Source organism: Cupressus sempervirens, chromosome 5, assembly GCF_028749045.1.
Source record: "Cupressus sempervirens isolate cs-2001-9-10 chromosome 5, ASM2874904v1, whole genome shotgun sequence".
Classification (NCBI taxonomy): domain Eukaryota; kingdom Viridiplantae; phylum Streptophyta; class Pinopsida; order Cupressales; family Cupressaceae; genus Cupressus; species Cupressus sempervirens.
In genome coordinates this window covers 892,633,333-892,644,322 of record NC_143122.1, presented here as the reverse complement: position 1 = coordinate 892,644,322, position 10,990 = coordinate 892,633,333, and the positions used below count along the sequence as shown (strand labels likewise).

General features: G+C 33.7%; 1 pseudogene; it reads left to right on the top strand.

The window, feature by feature from the left end:
* Window positions 1-314: 314 nt before the first annotated feature.
* On the top strand, window positions 315-7,168 carry LOC149558795 (7-deoxyloganetin glucosyltransferase pseudogene; annotated as a pseudogene).
* The last annotated feature ends 3,822 nt before the right edge of the window (window positions 7,169-10,990 follow it).

Below are 10,990 nucleotides of genomic sequence, written 5' to 3'. Positions count from 1 at the left end.
AATAGTTTATAGAATGCATTTCACTTTCGTATAGTCGAGCTTATAATATAATCAAAGCATAACCTTAATTGTTTCTAGAATGCATCCCATCGCATTTCATACGAGCAAATTTCTAATATGAGACAAATATAAAACATAAATTCCGTGAATGCATCGTTCAACTTAGTATCTTCCAAAGCTTATATAATAATGATAATATCTGCATCTGAAGGTCATCGTTAGCTTTGATTGTACTATAAATCGTCTTGCCCAGGTTCAGCATCTCATATAATTTTCCGAAGTTTCAAGTTATTTCTTTCTTTGAGGTGATAAAAATGGAGATGAAGAATGGATCCCATTTTGTAATGTTGGCATTTCCTATTTTGGGCCACATTAACCCCATGATACAGTTTGCTAAAGTTTTATCTGCCAAGGGCTTGTACGTTACTTTTATTATTACTGAATATATGCATGAGAAAATGTTGAAATCTGGATCGATCCAATCCATGAGTGACATCACATTCGAAACAATTCCAGATGGCCTACCTCCTGAGCACGGACGAGCCAGCAATCTTGATGAGTTTGCTGAATCCACTGTCACTAATTGTCCCCTCCATTTTGAAAAAGTGATTGATAAGTTGAAGAGCTCGGAAGATGCCCCTCCTTTGAGCTGCATTATTTATAATGGGCTCATGAGTTGGGCTCAGAAATCAGCCGAAAGATTGGGAATTCCTGGAGTATACTTCTGGACTGCAAGTGCCTGTGGCTTCAATATTTACCCGTCAATGCCTCTTCTCATGAAGAAGGGATATATTCCAATCAAAGGTATGCCAGTTTTTTTTGTTTTAAAAATGTCTTTGATGCAGCTTCATTAAATGTTTAAACAGTTTGTTTTTCTTGAAAAATCTATTTGGTGAGCTTCTGTATTTATTGGTAATTGGATAGCAAGTTAGGTGGGTTTTAAAATTCTATATGTTAGATATATTTGTTAGGTTTATATACATTTTGTTAAGTGGGTATTATTGAGATGAATGATCTTTCAGAATTGTTTAATGCTTGACATATCATTTCTCATGACAAAAGAGTTCATAGAATTAAAATGAATTTCACTATAAAAATACACTATCCAGATTAGAAGGATCAATAATTTTGTTTTAGAAAGATCAATTATTTTTTTCTCTAATAGATATATGAATGCCGTGTTTGCTTTGCAGATGAAAGCTATCTGACAAATGGATACCTGGAAAAAGAAGACATCAGCTGCATTCCTGCGATGCCCACCATGCACGGAATAGATGTGCCAAGCTTCTACTATGATGGTACAAAGTACGTATTTGGGTTTTTAGAAAGCCAATGCCAGGCTGCTCTGTTAGCTGATTTTATGGTAACCAATACATTTGAAGAGCTAGAAGGGCCAATCATAGAGACAGTGCAGTCCAGGGTTCCTGTGTACAGCATAGGTCCCCTCTTACTTTATGCCGAAGAGGAAAAAAGTGAAGAAACAAGCTGTGTGAAATGGCTGAATGATCAGACTGCCCATTCTGTTATTTATGTGTGCTTTGGAACAATGGTAGTCATATCTGAAAAGGAGCTTTTGGAGTTTGCATGGGTTTTAGAGGCCAGCAATCAGCCCTTCTTGTGGGCTATTCGTCCAGACCTCATTCATGAATCTTCTGCTGTTCTCCCTCCAGAGTTTTTGGAGAAAGTGAAGGGAAGAGGTTTCTCTCTCATCCTTTCGTGGGGGGTTTCTTGACACACAATGGATGGAAATCCAGGTTAGAAAGCATCTATGCAGGAGTGCCCATGCTTTAATGGGCCTTCTATGCAGAGCAATATATCAATAGGACTTCTGTGTCCCAGGTTTGGAATATTGGGATTCCACTGAATGGTGATGTGACAAGGGGATATGTGGAAGAGAAGGTGAGGAGGTTGATGAAAGGGGAGGAAGGGGAAGAAATGAGGAGGAAGGCTAATGAGTTCAAAGAAGCTTATATTAAAGCAATCAAGAAAATGATGGATAGGTAGAGGACAAAAAAAAACAAAGATATAGAACAGCAGGATGTGCTGTGGCACAATAAACTATATTATATTTTATTCCACCATAATCTCAAATGAGTACATACTGCCTTTTATTAGAAAGTATACAATATTCTAGAGAAATCTACTATTAGCCAAGAAGACAAAACATCTACAAACTTCTGGAAAAATATTATAGCCGAGTCAACCTTTGGAACAAACCCTAAACCTAAACCTAATAATCTAGAAGTATAGTTTAAAATGAGAGATCTAGAACTCTCGATGAGAAGATAACAATAAATAAATTAGTTGGAGTAGGTGAGAGCAGGGAAGATTAAACAGACAGCTGAAACCTACATCACCAACACTCCCCCTTAATCTTCACTACCGTGTATGTTTGTAATACCAATACTTTCTCAAAGATGTTCAAAAACATTCTTTGCAAGAGGCTTTGTGAAAATGTCTGCCAGTTGTTTTTTGGACCTGCAAAACTTAAGATGTATGTCACCATTGTTCACTAATTCATGAATATAATGATATCTTATATCTATATGTTTACTACATATATGAAAGACATGAATTTTTGATAAAACAATTGCAGAATTATTATCACAATATAATCTTGTAGGTTCTTCTTGTGGATGCTTCAAATCTGAAAGTACTCTTCTCATGCACATTGCTTGATAGGCTACTGATGTTGCTGCAACATATTCTACTTCAGCTGATGATAATGTCACAATTGGTTGCTTCTTTGATGCCCAAGAAATAGCTCCTAATCCTAGGTGAAAGATATGTCCTGAAGTGCTTCTTTTATCATCAAATCTTCCTGCCCATTCACTATCTGTATAGCCAATCAGCTTGTAATGATCTGAATGTGCATATAAGATCGCAAACTTCTTTGTTCCAGCTATATACCTCAAAATCCTCTTTCAAGCTTTCCAATGAGTTTCTTTTGGTTTGTCCGTGAATCTAGAAATGAGACTGACTCCATGGATTATATCTGGTCTTGTAGCTATCAAATTTAAAATGCTCTCAACTAATCTTTTGAATAAAGTTGTGTCTATATTAGGAGTTTCATCGTTCTTGCTAAGTTTTATACCCAATGTAACTGGTGTAGGGGCTAAGTTCACATTTGTCATTTTAAATATTTTCAACAAATCAATAGCATACTTACTTTGACAAATGAAAATACCTTGATCATTTTGATTTACTTGTATCCCAAGAAAATATCTCATGAGTCCCAAATTAGTCATATCAAATTCATTTTTGATGGCTGCCTTGAAATTGTTAATTGACATATTACCAGTGAATATCAAATCATCTACATATAAGTAAACTATTAATATTTCTCCTTCATTGTTCATTTTGACATACAAAGTTGGTTCATAGCCACACTTACTAAAACCATTATTCACAAAATAAGAGTCTATTCTACTGTACCATGCTCTAGGAGCTTGCTTCAAGCCATATAGTGCCTTTTTCAGCTTGTATACCTTATGTTCTTCTTCCAAAATTTCATATCCCAGTGGTTGTTTTATATACACTTCTTCTTCTAAAATGCCATTTAAGAATGTTGATTTCTTGTCCATTTGATAAACCTTCCAATTATTTTGAGCTGCAATGGATAAAATCATTCTAATAGTGTCTAATCTTTCCACAAGTGTAAATGTCTCATTGTAGTCTATACCTGATTGCTGTGAGAAGCCTTTGGCTACTAGTCTTGCCTTGTGTTTCTCCACTTTTCCATTAGCATTATATTTTGTTTTGTATACCCACTTAACTCCAATCACATCCTTTCCTTTAGGAAGATCTACTAAGTCCCAAGTATCATTCTTTTCTACTGACTGAATTTCTTCATCCATGGTTGAAATCCATTTTTCATCTTTAATAGCTTCTTCAAAATAAATTGGATCAGCATGTGCTAAGAGTGCAAAATTAATGCATAAATCATCATTTTGAGCCTCTTGTAATTCTTCATATATGTCTCTAAGACTTTGTGTCTTCTTTGAAGTATTTATAGATCTTCATGTTAATGAAGCAAGTGTTGGATTAGATGATTCATTTCTTTTAGTGCTTGCTGGAGTAGTAGTGTTTTGAGTGGTAGGTGCCCTTGTAGGTGTTTTAGGAACATTTGTTTCTATTGTAGAATGCATATCTTGAGTTTTATTTTCTTCATTTTCTTGTGGAACACTAGCTGCAACTGTAGTTGACTTATCCAAGCTACCATCCCATGCTTCTTCTTCTACAAACTCAACATCACGACTTATTATTAACTTCTTTGTGATGGGATTGTATAGCCTATATGCCTTAGATTGTTCACTATATTCCCACAAATATGGACTTCTCTCCTCTATCATCCAATTTTTGTCTCACTTCTTGAGGTACCAATGAGTATGCCACACAACCAAATATTCTCAAATGTGCTATATTGTGCTTCCTTTTGCTCTAGGATTCCTCTGGTGTTTCATTTATTACTACTTTTGTTGGACATCTATTTAGTATGTATGTTGAACATGCAACTACTTCAGCCCAATACTCATTTGGCAAGTGTTTTTTCTTTAACATACTCCTTGTCATCTCCATAATTGTTCTATTTTTTCTTTCTACTACTCCATTTTGTTGTGGAGTATACCTTGCTGTAAATTGTTTCCATATGCCATTTTCTTTGCAAAAATTCAAAAAATCATTTGATATGTATTCTCCACCTTGATCGGTTCTTAATGTTTTAATAGAGTATCCACTTTCTTTCTCAACTTTTGCCTCGAATTCTTTAAAGACAGCAAATACATCTGATTTATACTTCACAAAATAAACCCAAACTTTTCTTCTAAAATCATCAATAAATGTCAAGAAATAAAGCTTTTCACTTAAGGATGGTGTTTGCATTGGCCCACAAATATCTGAATGGACTATCTCAAGTGGATGTTTTTCTCTATAAGACTTTCCAACTAATTTTTTTTCTCTATATTGCTTTGCCAAAATACAACTCTGACATGTTGTCTTAAGTGGCTCTATTGATGACAACCCATAGACTATTTGTTTCTTATATAAGATTTGCAACCCTTTAAAGTTTAAATAACCAAACCTTAAATTCCATAGCCAAGATTCATTTTTGTGTAAAGCTTTGAATGCATATTCAGCTACTTTTTGCAATTCATTTGGCTCTAAGAATAATTCACTTTGAATTTTAAGTGGGAACATTCTATTTTGTGTGATTTCAACTTTTGCAATCAGCCTATTGCTTGGTCTTATATCTAGAATCACACATTCACCATTTTCAAAATGTATTCTATATCCTTTTTGTACTAGTTTCCCAACGCTTATGAGATTGTGTTGCAATCCAGGAACATAATATACATCAGGAATTTCCTTTTCTTCACCTTTCTTAGTTCTTATGCTAATTGACCCTTTTCCCATGATTGAGATTTGATGATCATTCCCCAACTTAATCTCTGATTTTACTGATTCATCTATTGTTGGGAATATCTCCTTAGACCAACTCATATAGTTACTACAACCACTATGTAAGAACCATACTTCTTTAGAACTCTCTTGTGCAACATTGCATGTTATCAAGATGGTGTTTTGCTCACTAGTGTTGGGCTGACTTTCATTTGTAAAATGTGCCTTTTGCCTATTCATGTCATATTATCTTTTTCTACACTCAGATGCAAAATGCCAAAATTTATTACAATAATGACATTGGATGTTAGATTTTTCATACCTTTCTTCTTGATGATTGTTGCTCCCCCTTCCTCTTGTTGATGTGAAACTGGTTTGTGAGCTTGATGCTAGCCTTCTACTCTCAAACTATGGATTTTCTCTTCCTCCTCTTGGTGTAAAACGTCGTCTGCCTCTACTATGATATGATCTTCCTCTTGTTCTTCTAAATGAAAGTAGAGTCTTGAAAGCATTCTCCAATGATGAAGTTCTGGAACGATTCAACCTTTGTTCATGTGATAAGAGAGAACCCATTAACTCATCTATTGATAGCAAGGAGAGATCCTTAGATTCTTCAATGGCTGCAATTCTTGAATCAAACTTATTTGGTAGACTTCTAAGTATTTTCTCTACAACTTGTTGATCCCAAAGGGTTTCTCCATATGATCTAATCCAATTTACTATCCCCATTGTTTGATTGAAGAATGGGTCTATTGACTCTAAATCTTTCATTTGTAAATTTTCAAAATCTCTTCTAAGATTTTGTAACTTTGAAGTTTTTACCTTTCATGTGCCCTGGTATGTTGATTAAAAGTTATCCCATGCTTTCTTTGAGCTTGCAATAGCAGCTACCTTTGAAAATATTGCTTCCTTCGCTGCCTTCTGAATAAAGAACAGTGCCTTAGCATCCTTTTTCCTATTTTCCTTTAATAAATATTTTTCAACTTGTGAAAGAGCTTGATATGCCTGCTGGTCTGCTAGTTCAGGGAACCCACTTTCAACTAAATCCCAAACATCCTAAGAACAAAAAAGTGTTTTCATTTTGATGCTCCAATAATCATAATTTTTGCCATTAAAAGTAGGAATTTGTGGCTGTGAAATACTTCCACTGGTTCCTGCCATGATTTAACAATAAAATTTTTTGACTTATAACCACTACAAACCCTTTCTCTTCCTTCTTCACATAGCAACTATAATCTCTTCCCTAGATCATTTTTCTCTCATTTGCCCTTCACCCACAATGACATCTGCCTATAAAAATAATGCCCAGATTTTCTACAGCTTTGATACCAATCTGATGGATAGGCAGAGGACAAAAAATAACAAAGACATAGAACAACAAGATGTGCTGTGGCACAATAAACTATATTATATTTAATTCCACCATAATCTCAAATGATTACATACTACCTTTTATAAGAAAGTATACAATATTCTAGAGAAATCTACTATTAGCCGAGAAGACAAAACATCTACAAACTTCTAGAAAAGTATTACAACCAACTCAACCTTTGGAACAAACCCTAAACCTAAACTTAACAATCTAGAATTATAGTTTAAAATGAGAGATCTATAACTCTCAATGACAAGACAACAATAAATAAAGTAGTTGAAATAGGTAAGAGTAGGGAAGATTAAATGAACAGTTGGATGCCTACATCACCAACAGAAAGGAGGATCATCCTACACTAATTTAGAGAAGATTTTAGCAATAATGCAAGGAAAACACTAGACTTGATTAGTCTTTGTATGCTCTTGTTCCATACTATGCACTTTCTCTATAGAAAATTTCATTGATGTATTTGGCAAAAGTAACAGAGAATTCTCATTACGTTTGTTTGGTTAGGCTTCTCACTTGTATGTGCTATAAGTAGTAATGCTCTATCTTAAGGTAGAAAATGAAGGTGGTAATTTAATTTGTTAGCTTACTTCACACTTCCAATGTGAGGCCTCACCCTGACCCTTCGTAGCCTTAGATGTTACTTTATCATTTTGATACTCACGACTCGAGATGTCGAGACATTATCTGATGTTTAGAACATAATATATTATTTCATGTTGTGTGATGTTATTTTCAGATATTTAATGTTCATCATTTAAGGTTTTAGGTATATGTATGTTGATGAATTAAGTAAAATGTAGGATTAACACATTGATTTTGGAATCTTTATGGTTAAGGATATAAGTAGGATGCAAGAAACCCTGATTGATGTATGTTTCAATTTATGTGAATTTATGATACGTATACATACATATGCACATGTGATTTTCAGTACTACTGATGTGTGCAATGAGTGTGCAGATATTTTAGCCAAGAAAACCGATGGAGGAACAGAACTGATCTCTATGTGCTAATTTTGGAAACCTTGTTGTTCGTAGTTCAAGTATTGTATTCTGAGATGTATGTAAGTATCCTTCTGTGTTTAGTGAATGTTAATGTTTGTAACTATGTTCTTTTAGTGTCGCTTGACACTCGTGAATTGTTTATATTCTTTAGTGTGCTAGTTAGGGTTAGCTATGTAACCTTGGGACCTAAGTCAGATTAAGTTAGTATCTTTTGCTAATTTGGTTCTTAATCGAGTTTAGTCATCCTTAATCTGGATTAGTGCTTAATCTGCATTTTAGAGTTGTTAGTTGGTCCTAATTTTTCCTAGCTTTTGTTTGGCTCCAAACCTTTTCCTAAGGCTTTAAAACATGAAATTTTTATACCCAAGGGGTATGGGTATGGGTTAGGGGTCTTTTCCAACCCCTAAGCCCCTTTTATTGACTTTTGAGGCCACTCAAAAAGTCTCTTTTTGATTTTGTGCGAAAATTGACAATGGCTACCATGAGTTGTCTTACCCCACCTCCACTTAGTGGTAAACCATAGTAGGGGTTGAGTTAGGAGCTTCTAGATTTTTAGGTGGAAGGGAGAAGTTATTGATCCCTTTGGTGGTTGAGTTTGAGGCTTATTTAGAGGCCCTTCTTGGTCTAGTTGAGGTTGTTACCCAATCTCTACATTTAGAGAGGAGTCTTGGAAGATTGGAGCAAGGAAGGGGGAAGCTCTACTCAAACTTGTTCATTTCCATTACCTCTTTGTGAAGGTAGGAATTGTCATCTCCCTTGTTCAAATTTCATTCTTGTTTCATGCTTATGCTACCTTGTTGTTGTTTGAATGTTTGTATGTTTGTGGGTATGTTGGGAAGAGTTGAAAATCATGTTATTTTGGATGATTTCTTTTCATGTTTATGTTTGCAATTTTGAGATTTTTCTTGCATGGGTGTTTTGGTATTACTCACCCTTGGATAGGGCAGAAGTGACCAATTTTGGAAAAGGTCTATTTAGTTGGACTCCAACCAGTGTAGAGTCTCTTCTCAGGATGAGAAGAGGGAGAGAGGGTAGGGTGTTATGGGTCCCTACCTGTCAGCACAAACCTCGTATGAGTATGACATGTTTAAATGGAAGAATGAAAGTTCTTGGTTAATAGCTCCGATTGGGCATCTGATTTGGTGTTGTGCTTGACTTCTTTTGGTTGGAAGAATCCACCTTTCCCTAGTGTTGATTCATTGTGAATCATATAGTGATAACCTTATGTGAATATGCATGGTTGAATTGTTCTTGGTCATGCTTATTGTCACCTGATCAGAATTCTGTTTCATCCATGGTTCTAGAAATGTGTTGCAGAAATTGTTATCAATCCCTTGATGAGGGTCATGAAGATAATTCAATTATATTGTTGAAATTTGGGATTGATATCCTATGTAAATTGGTATTTCAAACTTTGTTGGATTGGCAATGAAGTCAGGGTTTCTTCCTAATTCTTTCCCGGCTAAGCCTTTGAATTAGGTTTGCCAATAAAGTTGGTGTTTGAGTATAATTGTTTATCATGTGATTTAATTGTAATTTTAATTTAGATGGATGCACATCAAAAATAGGATGGAAATAATGATGATGTTCAGTTTGGCAAAATATCAAGTTTTCATATATGTTGAAGATGAAAATTTGTGATCATGCATGTAGATTCAGTTTTTATGATTTTAGATATTAATCAATCTTGCATTATTGTACCACAATGGCTAAATCTATGTTTTAATTCTATTCAAAATTATAGACAATATATATATATATATATACACACACACACACACACACATTACTTTGTAATCCATACTTAGAAAAATAAAGCTTCAAATTTTTTTTTTTCCCCCAAGAGCAAAATGCTCTCTGGATTTTGCATGGAAGAAAGATATAAATCTATTTGTGCAACAGAGAATATTCTCTGTGATTCCTTGTTTTTGAATTTAAATTCGAAATTAATAATCAATAAAAATGATTATGAATAACTAAATAAGCATTATACTAATACCCTAAATATCTATTTTTTCTACCCATAAAACTTTATGTCATTAATGTGTTCCCTCACCTTAGTGGACATCAGTGTGGGGGGAAGAATTAAATTTTTTTAAAATTTTTGCAAAGTCTTTGGTCATCACATGGATGATGTCACCCTCTGTCCCCTCCATCAATATTGGCTAACCATGAAAAGGATTAAAGTTTGTTTAAAATCTTTGCATGATGGTCACCTTCCTTTTCAAGTTTTGGCCTGCGCATGTACTAAGGCCTTAGTTAGTGTGCTCAGTAGTGGTTGGGCAGAGCGCTGTCCCAAGGACAATGCTTGGGAAGCGTTGCCCATGATTAAGGGGTAGGGGGGTATGTAGGGTGGGATGTAGGGGTAGCTTAGGGTGTGGGGGGGGGGGGGGGGGGGATGTGGGGGGGTGGGGTTAGATTAGTTGTTTAAGTTATATTGTTTAATTTATTTATTTTTAGTTAAGTTTTTAGTTAGATTTAAATTTGTATTGGTATTAGTGTTAGGATTAGTTTTAGTTTAGTATAGGGATTAAGTTAATATAATATTTAAGTTGTGAGTATATTCTATGTAGAGTTAGTATTAGAATTTGTGGTAGTATCAATTAGATTGTAATAAGGTTTTAATTTAGCTTTAGATTAATAAGATTTTAGTTTAATGTTTTTTGTTTGATAATATTAGCGGTATTAAAAGTATGTTAGGATTTTAGTCTGTTGACTTTTTATATTGAATAAATAACTAAATAAAATTATACGTTATTATTATTATTATTATTATTTATCATTTAAGTTAGTAAAATTTAGTTTATTACAATGTGATTATTTGTAAGTGACATTAATTAAATTAATATGGATCAAGTATGTAATTATTATGATTAGAATAGTTCTATTAAGAAGTTAAAATTAGTTAAAAGTTCATGTTAGAATATTTGTGTTATTTTAAAGTTTTTGTTTTAAAGTTAGTTATAAATTAGGTTAGTTTAGTGTTAAATTAAAATTAAATGTAATATAGTTCAGATTTTAAATTTGTTAGCATTTTTAAATATTTATTGTAATATAATTTAGTTGCAAATATAGTTTTAATTTAGTGTTGATTAAATTTGGTATTTGATTTGTGATTGTAATAGAATTATAATGATAAGTTTAGTTTTGTTATGAATTAAGTATCATGTTAAATTAATATAAATTTGTAGGTTCTATCATCATTTAA